Below are 17438 nucleotides of genomic sequence, written 5' to 3'. Positions count from 1 at the left end.
TAGCAGAGAGGATATTAATTTAGCACTGAAGATGCATGCTGTAGTTTGACCCAAATATATCCTATCGTTGTAGGAATACTTGGTGAAATATTATGGCTCCTGTTACTCAGCAATTAAACTCACTGGAAATGTTCTGATGAATGCTTGTCAGAAAATGTCAATTTGTAGAACACTAACTGTTTTATCAAAATTACCTCTGGCTTGACAAGATCTAGCTGAATGCCAACAAAGTAATGAGGGACATGGCAGCCAGTGGAACCAAGAGTCCTCGATGACCCAGGTGACACACCTTCAGTGTGGATCTTTGGATGAATTAGCCCAGGACTCCACCTCTGCAGTGAAGCTGGGAATCTCAAATCCATACCTCTAACTAAAACCACAAACCCTGGGATTTTAGACAGCAGCTCAGTGAATTCAGCATTCATTTTGTTGGCCAACAAAAGTTTGTCAAGGATTTGGGATTCACGGAATACATTTCAAGGTATAACTAGAGTATTTAATTATCAAAATACATTAATGTTTTTTTTTTAAAAAAAAAAAAACAACTGCATGGCACATTTCCAGCTTGGCACTTAAATTAATACAGTTTTAAAATATTAGTCTGGAACTTGAGATCTGGCAGTACCTACCTCTAACTCAGACTTTTTCATCAGCTTAAGTGAGCTGGCTGGTACCAGTTTCTCACAGCAGGCAACCAGAAGTCATGGCAGCTCAGGAAAATATCTATTGAGAAATGCAGAAAGTCCAAGAGTTGCAATAAATCAACTTCAGAATATTTTGTTAATATGGTGGAGTATTAATGGAAACTATCTTTGCACGCTGCAATAACTAAGCAGCCTTAGAGCTAATTCTTGTAATTTTCATCATTCTTATGTTTAGAAGTAATTTATCCAGCTCAAGAATATTAAAACTGTGGAAAGAAAAAATCAGGATTGGAGGAGAAACATGACAGGCATAGCAATCAAAACAGGTCACATGCATAACAAAACATTGTTTTTTCCCCACCAGTCTCACTCAGAATCACTGCAGATTTACAATGTGTTATACGATAAATAAAAACTAAGCCTCATTTCTATAATTTAGCTTTACTAGAAATTACATTAGAACTGTCAACTGCTTAAATACACACGCACACAAAAATTGATACCCAAAAGAAATAAAGACCTCTGAAAGATCACAGCAGACATACAAGCTTTGCTTCAGACAACAAAAAGCAGCCAGTCTCCAGCTTACCCTTTGTGAGGGCTAAAGGTACCTGCTCTTCAGTACCTGAGTAGCCTCAGATTGAGCCTTGTCTCTGGTGTCTCCTTCATCCCCAAAGTGCTCTCTGGCAGGAGCCCTGCTCCTCTTTGCACCCTCTCGTAAAACACCCCTTGGGCCCTTTCCTTAGGCACTGCTCCCGTATCTGACAGCAGCCACCTTCTGCTGCAAGGTTGTTAAACAGGGAAGGGAAAACAGTGTTACCAGATGGGAAACAATGATGGGACTAAGACACAACCTCTCTGCAGCTTTCTACACTGACTGTTACTGTGAAGTAACACAGTAAAATGCATCCCAAGTTTTTGCACGCAAAATGCCTCCAGGAAATATTGTTACTGATACAGTGGGCAGAATAGATCCTTGACTTTCATTCATATGTAAGAGTTGTCTGGAATTTAGATAAATGCTTCCGAGTCTCAATCATGGAGGTCCTCCTACTCCTGTGCATTCAGCTATTCTTTGTCCTGCCACAGCCTCTTTTGTCCTCTATAATTTTCTCTTGCTTGACTTTGTTACATTAGTGCTTCTTTTGCTCTCTTTGGCATCTTTCTTCTTACTGACATCTAAAGAATCATTAGTGTTTTCTGCTCTCAGGTGAAGCCCACTAACTCCAGTTTCTCTCTTGAGCCTTTGTTCCAAGTATTATTGTCACTAAAACTGACTGTATCGCCTCTATAAAACAAATCCAAAATACATTTGTGGCTCCCCTTCATGAAAAACAACAACAACAACAACAAGAAAACCCACCAACCTTGGAAAGGAAGGTCATTCGCCTCTGCTACTCTCCCTGATATTGTTTCAGTACCTTCTGGAGTACTTCCAGCACACACACAACTTTGGTTGTGGAGAGCTACTTAATGTTACACGCTGGTGAAAGCTGAATTCTGGTGTAGAAATAAGTTTTGCAATAACAGTACCCTCCTCACCAGGATAGTAAGAATAAGGTCATGTTTGGCAGATCTTGCACTGTTATTTTTTTCCAAAACCTTCCAGAGTTACTCGATGCAAAAGAATTACAGATGAATTTCAATACTTACACTCTTCACAGTATCATTACCTTAATTAAATGGCTTAAGAGTGAGAATCTCAATATCAGAAGGTGCCAGCTCACTGCCACATGTGAAGGACAGACACAGTGAAAAATATTAGAGGAGAATAATTTTCTTAGGGAGATCCTTTGAATTATGTTGAAGTACAAACTTTTTTGCAAAATCTTTCCAGTGTTTAACAGTTACCTCTGTGATCAGGGTGTTGGCAGCCATCCACCTGGCCAGCACAGCTGGGTCTCATTAAACAGATTCTACACAATCCTTCAAAAGCAGTAAGTCAAATCAAGACTGAGCAATAGCAGCCCCTTCTCATTAAAGTTACACAGAAAAGCGACCACCGCTTACTGTAAGCAGCATCCTAAAACTTGCACCAAGACCTTATCAAAAGGATAGGATTATTAGCAGGCACAAATTCTTCAAGAAATTCTGCCACAGTCTACTCAGATTTACTTTGCTGAATGATTACTCCCTATATATATGCCACCACAGCTTCTTCCAGAATGCCACAGTGGAAAGAAAGCTTTGCTGTTAGGCAATGGTAGTCAACATGCTGCTCTTTCATTGCACAGGATAGAGCCATTACTCTCATCATCTAAAAGCTTTAGATATCATTGTCCAAGATGTGATGTTGTCAAGGGCTGGATGTAGCTATCACTTCCATCTTTCTCTACTTCCTAATCAGCAGTCATTGTTATTTAATATTGTGCCTGCCAAGAGTCAAAAGCAACCTAAAAGTCTCATTCTAAGCTGTGTTTTTCATTTCTACATGAAAATCAATATTCAGCTCAAATTCCAATTATGCTCCAACTCAGAATTTTGTGTTGCAATGTGATGCTTTTCTCATACAGCCAAACCTAGCATCTAGTACAGTCATGGCCATGTGGAGAGCCCTAAACCTAGCAAACACTGAGCTGAATATCCAAACATCCCAGAAATGGTTTGTGCGGTACATCAGCTCTGAGCGGGTTCCAGTGATGAGCAGTGCGAGTTTTGTTGTAGCTGTAGATGTGGGAGAAAATTATGGGCCCTATGTCACTTCTGTAAGTTCTAACAACCACAAGTAACCAAGAGTTTGGCTTCTTCTTTCACCACCATCTCATTCTACATAATCAGTTAAACACCACCATTTAACAATTGCCTTATTGCTATTGTCTGTGCAAAAGGACTAATTGGGCTCTAGGAAATTTCCGCAGTAGAAGGCAAGTCGGCCTTAACAGATTTTTCAGGACAGCCTGTCTTCTGGTACTTGTTAAGTTTTGCATGGAAATTAAAGGAAACTACATTAAGAGACGTGTCATATGAAACAGTAGTCTGCAGTTCATAGGAAAGGATCCTCCCTTATTCCCCTGATGAGAACGTGAAACAATATCTTCCGCTAATAACCACAACACAGAACTCCAGAATAGACAGTTTAGCTAATAAACCAAAACCTGCACTTTGAAAAGCATTCATTTATTTTGAGTACTTGTTTTTCATTGTCCTCTCCGAGAAGACTGGAGTTTGTTTTCTACTCAACATCTGCCAGTCCCATTTGCTCAGCTCAAAAATTACTGACCATTTTGTAAGTATGTGAGGTCTACCATGACCACTGGGATGCCCATGGAGTAAAGTCACCCTCTGAAGGCAACTAGCCAGTGCTACACCATTTACACTCCTGTATGGTGCTCAGTTTTGTTTCTGGAATCCTGCCCAGTTATTTCTGACAGCTGGTTGTGCTGTAAGTGCTGTAATGCAACTAAAAATGAGAAGGTTTTGCATCATTCTCTATCAATTTAGAAACACTGAGCCCTGTCATTTCTTTTGCCCCCAAGGGAAGTCCATCACAAAATCTACAGATTGCACTACTCTAATGGTAAATTTTCCCTTTTATTTGGGCAAATAGCCAGGCTATGAGGCCTTTCTTATCAAGAGGAACTAATGGCTGCCTCTGTCATTTTTTCCCTTCAATTATTTAAGCTTTTCCTACACTCAGGTTGGCTTCTTGCTGGCAGCACTGTGGACTGCATCTATTAATCATTGACTGTCATTGTATTTTAAAAGAAGGAAAGTGAAAAAATTGCCTAAGAATAAAAATAGAAATTTCCTGTTTTTTCCTGACAAATAAATGACAGCTATATTTTTCCTGGCTTTACACCGTCTTCAAATACACTTTCCCATTTTCCAAGTAAAGATAACATTCTAGACACACAGAGTAAACTGGCTGTTCCCAGAAAGTCCCTATTTCAGGACCTCCTTTGTCCAGTCAAGGTTTGGTAGCCTCTACTAAAGCTTTGGAGTCCTTCCCTGCCACCATCTCTAGAAGAGTATCAGGGAAACGGGACTATGTTCTCAATGTATTATTGGAAACTTAGCCTCCTTAAATCAATAGGAAGCTATTTCTATCATTGGCAAAACTAACCTACTTTATTATTTCCCAGGAACGCTCTCAGCACTACATATTCTTAAACCCTCTCTCCTTTCCTTGTCCAAACTGACCTCTTCACACCATGATCAGGATCCTCCTCCGCAAGCCCTCCCAGGTGGCACTCTCTATGCGGAGGCCATAAGGATGGTCCAGGCCCACATTCTCTTTTCCTGAACACTTGGACATCCCTCAGCTTGTCATCCTCACAGGTCTTCCTCTTCCTTAGCTGTGTGTTCCTCTGGAGACTGCAGGCACAACTGAATACTTCACTGTACTGAAAGACACAATAAACCATAAGGGCATTTCCTTTAAAGAAAGATAAAGCCCATATCAACTCAGAAAACAGAAAAACACTTGAGCTTCTTCCTCAATATAAACTCTCAGTTTTGCTTTTTACAGACTGAAAAGCCACTACAAGCAGAAAATCATATGAAACTGCTTCCATTCACTGCACACTGTTTTGCACTTAGAAAAACTATTGCCACATGCCTGACCCAGTCACTCAAAAAAAATAAGTTCACAGCATGTCTCACTCTGATGCTTTCCTGTAGGGTCCAAGAAAAGAGAATTTCAGATAAAATAACATCCTATAAAGAAACAGCTTTTTGATTAAGTGTAATGAAAGCACTCCTTGAGTTGCAGCACATCCTGCCAGACACAGAAGTCAGCTGACGGAAGTAAGACAGAATGAGGACTCAAAGGAGCTGAACCAATATGGCCAAAACATTTTGAAGTCAATGTACAGTTGGTTTGGACCTTGGTTTCATGTAAAACAAAATATATAGATGATGCTTTCACTGCATTTTATTCTATGGAAACACAGTGTAAGAATAGAAAATGTCATGAAAAACTTTCTAAGAAAAGGAATTTGCCATTTATAGGGTTTAATATTGACTTTATGCTCTGCAGTACATTCATATATTTATACGGGTAATATGTTATCTTTATTATCACCAAGTATTATAACGTGCATGTTATCACATATTATTAAATATTATTACATACTTGCTATAATACTTACATGAGTATAATATCATAAATTACCTGAGAAATGCCTGTCACTCATGGCTTTAAATATATATGCTACGCTGCACTGGAATGTGTACAATTTAAATAATCAGCAATAGTGCATAAGAATGCTTTTTCTTTTCTGACTGCTGAAAAAAACATGAACTTTGAGGTAATTGTGTTGGCCTATAGCTGAGGGATATTTTCTGCTCTCTGTTTTCTGGAACTTATCAGCAGAAAAATCCTATCATTTTTGCTACAGTCACAAGTAGTGTGGACCAAAATTAAGTCTGCAGATTAATGGTGTTGATGCAGAGGATTCGATACAAACAGCATAGGTTCGAGGTTTTTGTATTTTAATTCACATTATCTCCAGTCTAGCTCCATGGTGCAAATGCCACAGCTTGTCGTTCACCTTAATACCACCTGAAAGGAATCCAGTTCCTGCACTCCCAGACTCCACAGAACGCCAATAAGCAGGAACAATTGCGAGAGACATGTCAGAAGTGCAGTTCAACCAAAACTGAAGCACTAACACAGGTGCACCCACTGTACCTTAGGGGTGCCTGCTGCCATTTCTGGCTTGTAAGAAGTAACCCACAAATGAATAGGCAACTCTGTTCCTAAGTATCCACTGATTTGTTAACCATCTCATGGCTGTTTTTCACAAGGGAAAGCAATGCAGGGGGGACAAAAAGATATCAATGTAAGTACACACTGAGTCATTAATTCAATTACAGCACAAGTGTGACAGCAAAATAACTCACACTTAAGAAAACTAGAGCTGATTAAACCTAATCCTGTTTATCCAGAATAATCATAAAATTAAATTTCCATGACTAGGAGAAAAGAATGTCTCTATTGATCATTTCAGTCCTTACCAGAAACAGTACAAGACACTGAAATGTGATAGTTGTGAGCTGCCACCTCTTTCTATATTGTTGCAAAACGCTATAAAAGATCCCAATTAAACGGTACAGAATTAAATGGCATCATGCCTTTGACTGCAATAACTACCTAAGTCTATAACTTAACATTGTGGGAATTCACCATTGTCAAGCAGTTGTGACACCATGGTAGTCTGAAGGCACAGCCAGTTATGTGCTCAGCAGAGTATCTGGCCAGTAAGCTTCTATTTCCTGCAGAGTTCAGCTGCATGCTTCCTCTGGATAGCAGCAAATGACCTCTGTGACATCCTCAATACAAAGACTGAAAGTTTAATTCATTTCTAAATGCAGGAAACTCCTTTGGGAAACCTTTGGCTTCCCACAGTACCACCAAACCATGCTCACATTACTTACCAAGCAGCTCCCCGAAGTCTGATGGAGCAGCAAAGCCAACAACCTCAACACCTAGGCTGGGCCCTCAGTATTTTGCACAGGAAGCAGGTGTCTTCAGAGGAAAAGGTCTGAGCCAAAAAGCTGGTTTATATCTGAAAGCAAAAAGTACAGAAAGGAACACTGTTAAGACGAACACACTGCCCTGGGAAGCAGTGCCATGCAAAATTCAGTGCTCACATGAGAGACACAGTTCCTCAGGGAACCACAAGGTAAACTGGCCCCAGGGGGAGGTGGGGAGGATAGTAATTTGCAGTTCCAATCAGCTCTCGTGGATTCAGTAACACAGAGTGAATTGAGCAGCATACAGGGATTGAAATGCTGTTTTCCTGGTGAAAATCTAAGCATGGTCTGATGCAGCTTTTTTATAAGAGTATTAAAACCAATCATCTCAAAAGTAGTAGATCTAAGTCCATTGTCCTGGCCAAACTCTGACTTGGTAACTTAGATTATTCCAAGTTATTTAGTTTAATTCTTCCTTCTTTAAGATCCCAGCTACTGAGATCTGTAGGGACCAACAGAAGGACCCGGAGGTGACACAGTCCCATCTGCACTGGGGCTCAAGCCTACCTCGTCCTTCTGGTCTCTACTGCTTCCACCCTCCCTGTGAGGCAAGGAGGAACTACAGCTCACAGACAAGGAGATAAAGGAAGAAAACTTACTATTAACACCACTCAATCCTCAGCACCACCCTTGACATGCTGGCTTCTAAACATCCCCAGGCAGAATTATTTTCCTACGAATGCAACTCTCAGAAGCCATACAGCTGAGTGACCTAAATTAGCAATTATGGTTTAAAGGATTAAGCAACAGCTAAAGAAGGATCATCATCACCTGGAGTTAGAGCCTTACATTTCTCTGCCTAGTCTTTGCAGAGGAAAACTCAGCTAGGCCTGCACATTAAATCTAAGCCTCCAGACCCCCTCACCATGCCTCGTTCATCAGACTATTCTCTCAGTGAGCTTAAGAGAATACCTAATGTGTATTCGGGCTAAAGACACCCAGAAAGGAAATCCATTTTACTTTTTACTTCATTATTACATGCCATATTTTTTCAACAAGCTCTAGTAACAACTGCAGCCTGAATACTCTGCACAAAACTGCAAAGCCATAAAAACTATAGCAGGCATGAGAATTTGTGGGGTGAATATGTTTAATGACTGCTTGCAGCACCCATAACAGTGGGTAGCCAACAAAAGAACCAACCATCCTAACCCACCTGATCCACAGGGAAATGTCTTTCTAATGCAGATTTAGCAATTTGTTTAACTGCATCTGTGCCAGCTAGACACAGCCTAGCAGGAAACTGACGGCTTCATCTCAGCTCCAGCTGTGCTCTGTCTCTTGTTGAAATCAATGGGATTGCTCATGTTCTCAGAGAAAGGCACTTTTCCCAAGTTTGCATGATTTTTATGTGCTTTCAAAAAAAAAAAAAAAAAAGAATTGGGTGTGTAATGAAAGGCTTCAACCTCTTTTCATTGGGGTTCTATTGTTTCCATTAGGACTCAGGAATTTGGGGTTCAGCTCTCATGTATGTCCCAAAAGTGCTTGAACATCTCCAGTCTCCCTCCTGCCAACAGGAAAGGTCCAAAGAAAAAGCAATGCAGCAAGTTCGTGCACTCCGAGAGGGAGAACAGCTCTATTGCTGCACAGGAGGGAATTTATTATTGTTAGGTTTCTGTGGGTAGTTGGACACCTTAAAGCAAAGCTTTTACTTAGAGAATCACCTTTATAAAAGATTCAAAGCCATCCAATGTGTTTAAGCTGGCACCAAGACAAACAGCGTCTTCTGGAAGATGAGCTGCCAAAAGTCTCCTGCAGGAAACCTAAACAAGGAGTGACTGTACCCACCCGGTAGCTCAGGCATGAGAGAATGGTATTGTTAAATTGCACGTTCAGCACACTTACCTGCTCACAGCAAACATGAAAAACAGGAAGAGGGATTGGTGTGCTTGAGGAAGCAGGCGGTGAGTGTTGGAGCACCTTGCTGCATGCTGCTGCTTCACCCAGCCCCAAAAGCAGTGCATAAGAGGAGATGGTACACAATTCCACCCTAACAGCAGCCTTTGATGCAACCATAGGCATGCAGCTGGGAACTCTGATACATTTTTTTGGATCTCTTGGTCTTTACACTGGTGAAAAGGCAGATGCTGGGGCCCTTCTTTATAATCCACGTATTTATAGGAATCATAGAATGGTTTGGGTTGAAGGAACCTTAACTTGTTTCAACCCTCTGGGACTGGGACGCCTTCCAAGAGGTTTCCCAAAGCCCCATCTTATAATGAGCAATATAGAACTCATGAAGCAGGCTTAGTGAGCTATTAAATGGCTTATGAGATATGATTAACTGCTAAGAATAGGTCTCAACTATTCTTGCTTACGTAGGAGAAAAAATAATCATTCTACAGCAGCAATGACCCAAATGACAGATTTCATTTGAGGATAAAGATTATTTCAAATTACAATTCCCCCTCGGATGATGATAGTTGTCTCCATAATTCTTCAGAGAATGTTTTTACATTCAGGCTGCCTGAGGGCCTTCATAACACTTCAGAGCACAGCACTCACTGTGCCACTGTGGCATGGTAATGGTTGCAAAACATGTCTGTGATGGCATTTGGTAATAGGGTACTGCATGCTCCATCAACTTACAGAAATCAGTATTAGCTACAGTAGACTAGAGACAGAAATCCACTGCCATCGTTTCTGTGGCAGAACAACTAGCTTCATACAGAGTAACTCTCTTTTGCTCTCAGTGCTTGTCTTCAAGATTAAGCACTTTGTTCTGGACTTGGAGCAGGTGGAGAGCTTCCTTTTCCCCCAGCATAGCTGTAGCATCGAGAGCAGGATGCAAAATGATGGCAAATATTAACTAAGGCTAAAAAAAGTGACAGCTGCTCTTTCAGAACCCCTGCAGGTAAAAAAAAAAAAAAAAAAAGCTTTGCAAGTTTTTTGTGTTGTTTTTTTTTCTTTCCAGCACCGAGAAGACAAATTAACGTTGCTATCAGAATTACACTCCCCTGGATCTTCACATGTCTAAAATAAACTTGCCACGTCAATAACTCACATTAACAATGGAGTGTAAATGGGTCTATTTTCTACTAGCATAAACAAATCAGAGTAGTGATTTTATTTTTCATGTACACACATAAATGTATACATGTATATAATCAGATTGTTAAGCCTTATTCATCAACAACCTTGCAGCAGGAATATTTTGACTCTTCTATTTCAAATTTAATTACTACACGTGCAGCAGATGCAGTTCACTTAGAAGAGGAAAGCACTCATGAAAACACTGCACAGCATATGGCCTCTCTTAACCCACTGCAGACATGTACGTGCTCACTCCATTCAGCTTCCCTCTAATTGCTGCTGTACACATAAGTCCAGGACTACTTGCCACAACCTATGCAAAAGCAGTGGCACAGACAGACTCACGGAGAAACATCTCAGACTTCTATTCCTCCTTCTCCTTTACTTTCCGTCTTCTCTCTGGATTTCAATTCCTTAGAGAGAGTGCAATGTGTATACTCTTTGCTACCATCAGCATTTTCTAGAGCCAGCTGCCATTTGATATATCTCAAACATTCTCACCATGTGGAACTTTACTTTGCCTGCCACCACTACCAGGACATATCTTTTGAAGGCCAAAGCTTAGAAGCACTGGGGAGAAGCACAGGCAGGAGCCATACCACCTCCTGCAGGTAAGCAGGGCATGAAGAAGGGATGAGGAGGACTGATGGGGACCACGGGAGAAGGGGAGCAAAGCAACAGCCCCAAGACAGCACAGGGACAGAAAAGCCAACAGTGTTTGACCAAAGCAATGAGGACGAGAGGCAATGCGCACAGGTGGAGCACAGGAAGTTCCCTCTGAACACTGGGATCACTTCTGTGCTGTGTGAGTGATGGAGCACTGGCACAGGCTGCCCAGAGGCTGTGGGATCTCCTTGGAGATCTTAAAAAGACACGTGGACATGGGACTGGGCACCCTGCTCTGGTGTCCCTTTTGAGAAAGGACAGCGCACTGAATAAGAAACTAAAAACGCATGCCTATCTTGCTGTAACTATGGATCACCTTTAAGGATGACGTGGGACCATAGAACAAAACTGTTGTCAAAAGACCATGACTTATTTTTGCTAAGGTTAGGAGGTGCAGCAGTGAGGCAAGGAATTAAAGAGAGCTCATCTCATGGATAAGAAAGTGAACGTTGCTCTGGAGGGAGGAGGGAATTACCTTCTATCCTGGCTTTCACTATTAACTCTCTAGGCTGCTAATTAAATCCTTTAGATTTTTCATGGTTGATCATTATTTGTAAGCTCTGCATTTGATAGACACCTGACTTGAAAGTCTGCAGCTTAAAACATATATAAGCAAAACAACTCCCAGCTACCACTGACAGTGATAAAAACTGCTTCTTGTTCTTGGTGTCTAATACCAGTTACTTGGAAAAAAAATGCAGTCCTTGGTATCTCAGAAAGGGCATCCAAGATTAACAGATATTTTTGGTATTAACAAGTAAGCTTCGGTAATGAAACTTTCTCTGGCTTGGGTGTTAGGAAAATGAGTTCAGATTTTGGAAGGCTTATGTACTTACTCTCTTGAAAAAATATATGGGAAAAGCTCAGGAGAAAAAGACTGCACCTACCTGCAGAGGCTGAACAGTGAGTAGCAAGTATGCACTGAACACACACTGACCAACAGCTGAACGCTGCTCATTAAGTGAACACCCCTATTCAGCACTGTTGAATCACAGTGGTAAAACAGAGTACTTGGTCAGTTAACTAAAGGCTGCTGTAACTTACATGTGCAACAAGGTGAAATTTAAAGCAATACAGACAAAGCTGAATGTCTACCTATGTATCCTTGATATTAAATACTCCCGGCATGGATTCATCAGTATGTTATGTCCTTGTGTGTCTTGAGTGTGCGCATTTGTACGTATGTATCCCTGGGGTGAGTACATCCATCTATGAGAATTCTGCATGAGAAAAGAGGTTTCTTTTAAGCTTCCAGTAGAAAGTAAGACAAAAATAATTTCCATGCCTTCATCGTTATTTTAGCTGCAAAGAATCTTTCAGTCAAGTATGACATAAGAGATAAAAATAAAGATGTGGTATAGCCACTTGCAACATTTTAAGAGAAAAGGCTATGTTTGCGTTTCTAGGCTGCAAAGAGAATTTGTACTGAACCTCAAGAAGCAGAAAGCATGCTCAAAAAGCAGAAAACCTCTCTCTTCCAGACCATCATCAATACAAGGGTAAAGGCAGGCTCCTGGTGCAGAGCTTTTAGAATGAAGTGGAAGTCCTTATGCCAATGCCAGCTGGCAAGTGAGGCTGGGAGATGGAGGTGAGAACGAAGTACCTCCATGCTTACATAGACACAAAAACAACATTTCTTCATTTCTTTTGTATTTCCTTCCCCTTTTCCTTGAAATATAAATTACTCTGTACAAGCATATAGTTGTACCACTTGGCAGCTCCTGAAAACCCTGACTGTTCTTATGCCTCTGTACTTGGAAATTGTTATTCCAGGTTAGAGTCTCCTCAGCACTTACAGAAGCAACAAGGTTTGAAGACTTAAACATCACAGAGCAGACAGATCCACTAGTGGTACAGCAATGGCATCCAAGGAAATATAAAGGAAAATCTGCTGTGAGAAAAACAAAGGAGGTCTCTTAGTTGTGGGACACAACAGTTTCATCTAAAGCCAGTGAAGGAAGAGCACTGTGCACTACCGTGATCAAAAGCCCATTTCTGATTCCCAAGACAAACGTCATTTAAGTCCCACATGCAGAATTTCAGATATAACTGAAGTTCCTGAGCATTTCCATTGGCGAGTGCACCCACTTCTGGTGCAAATCCCATATCTATAACTGACTTTCTACTGGTCTCCACTGCACGCTTTTCCTATGCCAGTCTTTGGTCTCCTCCTGATTTCTTTTTAATAGTTACTGTCATGCAGGAAACTTAAATCCACCATCCATTAAAATATTTCCAAAAACAACTGCTTCTACTCAAGCTGAAGTCTATTTTAAGGAAGAATGGAAGGAAATACTCACTCTGAATCCTGCAAGTTTTGAGATTGTATAACCATTCAGTTGAGTCAGTGGCAAAACTCCCACTGCCTTCAACAGAATCCAGAGCTTGTGCCCAGTTTCTGCCTAAGTTCAGGATAGCTTCTTTTGTACCTTGATGCATGTGTGTCCACAGACTTTCAAGAAGAAATCAAATGCTGGATCCACATCTTACAACATATATCTTACAACATATATCTTAAAACACATTCTATATCCTCTTTAGAGTAGTCACTACCATCATGAAATTTTGTACCCTTAAAGCTTCAGGTGGACAAAATCTTATGCAAATGCTCCCCAAATCCAAATTTATCCTCAGGAAGACAGACTTGGGGGAACCAACAGGGGAGCTACCTCTCCTGCAAAATCCATTTTCTTTTGAGCAGAAATACTTTTATAAAACATATTCCACATTGCACTTTCAAAGTACTAAATAGCCAAATGGAAAATAAAACTTGCTATTACCAAATGGCACAGAGAGCATGAAGATGTTACCAGAATTTCATTACAGAGTCACCTACAGGAGAAATTTATTCTTGGACTAAAAACTCATGAACTCAAACTTGTTCTCCTTTTATGAGCTCGAAGCCTATGTAGGTTAGCATATTCTTTGGATGCAGACAGCAAGCTGTTTCAGAGAAAGTTTAAGAACATTCCAGAGGGCCTGGGTGGGACAATCTGCCCCTCACAGCTCTATTCTGCCGATCCAAGGTGCTCCTATGCAGAGCAGGAGAGTAAACTGAGCATCATTCCTTACAGCTTCCCTGCTGTCACACTGTGAGTCTTATGCTGTGTGACTGTATCTGTTTTACCTGTTGCCGAAGCCAGACACAGCAACCTATAAACCAGTGGGGAAGAAGTGCAGCCAAAAGTCATAGCGGTGTCAGAGCACAAGCAGCAATAGGAAAAAATGGAAGGAAACAAATATTTTCATTACTATGAACTGGGTCGAATAGGGAAGTCCAAATTAAGTTAACAAAGCCTTGAAATGGCTGTAAAAGGTCCTTATAGGAACCGAGTACCATGTAAGATTTGCTAGGACATATCTTATTTCTTGCAATCAGTTTCTTGATGTAAATATAAACCCAGTAAGCCTAGGCAGCCTGTCATTCCTAATTTGCAAGGATAATAATAACAGGGTTTTTTTTAGTGAAGCATGAATTCCGTGAGCTCTCTCTCTCATCTCAGCACATCTGCCCCTGCTCTCCTGCCAATCCACCCCCCCACCCTGCATAAGCAGTACATCATTGTCAAGGAAAAGGAACAGAGAAGAACACAGTGAGTTCCTCCTCACAGTTCCAGCAGCAGCAAGCTGAAGCATGGACAGGAGCAGCTGCGATGTTCAACCAGCAGGACAGCAGCCACGGCTCCTGCTCAGTGAGGAGCTTGCTTGGCCCCAACACCAGAAGTATGTGGAGGACATTAAACAGGTGCACAACCACCGGGTCTCTTTCTTGCTTAAAATGTGATTTTATTGCCTCCTTTTGTCAGTTACTCTGGGCAACTGCCTGCTCCACCTGCTCCTAGAAGTGGGCCAGCCTGCCAGGGAACCACAGATACCACTTGGCTGTAGGTAGGAGGTAGCTGTATGCAGAAGTCCCTTAGCTTCTCCAAGGAGGAAAGATGCTGGCCAGCTTGCTGACTCAGTCTGAAAGTTCGGCCCTCCAAGGGCTGCAAATAAGTGGTGTTCTGGGGAAAGGACAGCAGGGACATGCTGCCCCTGGCAAAACCAGGCTGTGATACTCAAGGAGAACCAATGGGTGTTTTAGGTTCTTAGGACCTACCTCAGTGGACCTAAGATAGCACGGACACTTGAAAGATAGCATAAACCATAAGATATTGTGGCCCCATTACACACACAGTATGCAGCCTCCCATAGTGTTAGCTGCTTCACTTCAAAACTGCTGAGCTCCACTAATTCCCATGGAACTATACCACTGCTGAGCACTGTTCAACACCTCACAGTCTGTTCTGAGGCACATATGCACAAAAACATAAATTTAGATTGCAGACAGAACAACTTTGCGTTTCATCACTGTGTCTCTACCACAGTAATGCCTATAGTCTATCGCCCTGGTTGCCTCCCACTGCTATAGACTACTTAGGCTGACCATGGTGTTTGTTTCCATACAAAAGTGATCTCAGAACAGCACACTGCCTCAGACAGCCCATTGTAAGCAGCAAACCCTTATTCATTTGGGGGTTGGATATTAGGGAAAAAAAACTTCTTTGACAGAGTGGTGAGGCATTGGAACAAGCTGCCCAGGGAGATGGTGGAGTCACCATCCATGGAGGTGTTCAAGAAACGTGTAGATGTGGCACTGAGGGACATGGGTTGGTGGGCACAGTGGGGATGGGCTGATGGGATTTGGTGATCTTAGAGGTCTTTTCCAACCTCAGTGATTCTATGACAGATGTGGGGTGAAGCCTAACAAGTCCGTACACTTATATTGATCTCTGTGGGCTGGGACCAAGCTGTATTTGCACCCCCAGTGTCACACTGATGGCAGTGGGACATCTCAAGAAGAAAGGTTTGGTGGGAGTTACTGCAGGATCAGGCCATCAGCAAACCACAGCTTGAATATTCTCAGTTGTTTCACCAAGGGGTATATTGTGCAGCTTTGTTTAAATGTATCTGAACTTGGAGTAAATGAGGCCAGAGTGGTAACCAAGAAACTGTGATGTAACATAGGAGAGATTTGCTGGCTACTCTGTGACCTACACTTTTTCAGGACCAAGCCCCTACTCACAGACGATTATACAAAGGCACCTTCAGGGTTACATGTCTGTTCTACTGCATTCAGCACAGCACTTCATCCTCCGTAAGCCCTAGTGACGGCGGAGGCACCTGTCCCGTAAGGTCATTGCAAGGGCTTGGGGATCACACCTCCAGGCAGTGCATTGCAATCAGGATGTGAACCCATGCTCAGGTAACATAGAAACATAGAATCATATAACCCTTCGGGTTGGAAGGGACATCTGAAGGCCACCTAGTCCAACTCCCCTGCAATGAACAGGGACACCACAGCTATATCAGGTTGCCCAGGGCCTTATCCAGCCTGGCCTTTAAAGTCTCCAGAGATGGGACATCAACCACATCTCTGGGCAACCTGTTCCAGTGCCTCACACCCTCACTGTAAGAGATTTTTTCCTTGTATCTAACCTAATTCTAATCTCTTTGAGCTTGAAACATCCACAGCCACTCTGGGACCCCAGCACAAACACTGATGACAAAATCTGGCTTATACGGAGGAATATTTTGCTGAGAAACAAAATTTACAAAATCTGTTATTCAGTATGAAATTTAGTAAGATATTTTTGACGATGTTTGCTTTTATAGCAAACACAGCAGCATCCCTTTTGTGATCTGTATGTGAATGTACATGACGTTTCTTGATGTTCTTTCTGTTGAATTAAAGAAATGAAGTGTGTATTATTTATGTAAAGCCACCAACCAACCTCCGTGCTGAGTTAGCCCTGCGCTGATGCACTGACCACGTCCCAGGGAAAGTGATACATCCATTTCTCAGCAGCCATTCAGTGTCCTCTGCCTCAGCCCCATGGCATCCATCCCCAGCACTGCACACACCTGGCTACCAGGCTCAGGGTGCTGACCCCAGTGCAGGCAGCCCGCAGCCACTGAGATTGTTGCTCTGGGGCACTGCTGGCCTCAGCCTCCACAGCACAGCTCCGGCTGCTGCAGCTGAGTCATGCACGAAGGCACTGCCGGCTGCAGCCCAGAACGGCAACAGGGATCAGCGCAGGTGCTGAGCTGTACGGGGAAGCTGTGGGCTGCAGGGCCCTGTGCAGCATGAAGGTCCTGCTGCTGGAGCTGCGCACCCAGAGGCGAACGGCAATGGGAAGTGACAGTTCCAATCTCACTTCATCCAAGAGCATTCAGGTAAGAGCCCATGCTGCTGGCAGTGCTGCCAAAGACAGGACTCCAAACAAATTAATGGGATGAAAACTCAAGTTTTCAACTTGTTAGAGAAATCCCATGCCAGTGGCACAGGGCGCATCTGAGAACGTCGGCACACCACACCCCGCAAGGTGCTGTAACACCAACAGTTGTGCAGGCAATGGCAGACAGAGCCTCATCTCCCAAGGACATGCATCTCGTCACTGTCCAGCTTGTTAACTGAATTACAGCAAACCTTCTGGCCTGACTCATGTGGAGCAACCGGGCAACCCACAGAGGGGAGACACATGCATGCTCACCAGGGAAGGCTCTTTACTGAGCACTACCAAATCCCCCAGGAATGCCCACTTTGATGGAGAGGGGCATTTTCCAGCACCGGGCACA

At 42.5% G+C, this 17438-nt stretch overlaps 1 long non-coding RNA gene across 1 annotated transcript in view; it reads right to left on the bottom strand.

Moving 5' to 3' along the window:
• The window catches only part of LOC768995, an 83296-nt gene extending 71260 nt beyond the window's left edge, over positions 1–12036 (bottom strand). Inside the window, exons 1-4 of the long non-coding RNA XR_006939140.1 lie at positions 7629–12036; positions 7023–7153; positions 4785–4987; positions 630–723 (exon numbers count right to left, since the gene is read on the bottom strand). This is a non-coding gene — a long non-coding RNA (uncharacterized LOC768995). The remainder of the gene's footprint in view (positions 1–629; positions 724–4784; positions 4988–7022; positions 7154–7628) is intronic.
• Positions 12037–17438: the final 5402 nt, after the last annotated feature.

The sequence above is a fragment of the Gallus gallus genome, chromosome 4, assembly GCF_016699485.2.
Source record: "Gallus gallus isolate bGalGal1 chromosome 4, bGalGal1.mat.broiler.GRCg7b, whole genome shotgun sequence".
Classification (NCBI taxonomy): domain Eukaryota; kingdom Metazoa; phylum Chordata; class Aves; order Galliformes; family Phasianidae; genus Gallus; species Gallus gallus.
The sequence above is the reverse complement of the archived record's forward strand: the minus strand, read 5'-3'. Positions and strand labels throughout refer to the sequence as shown.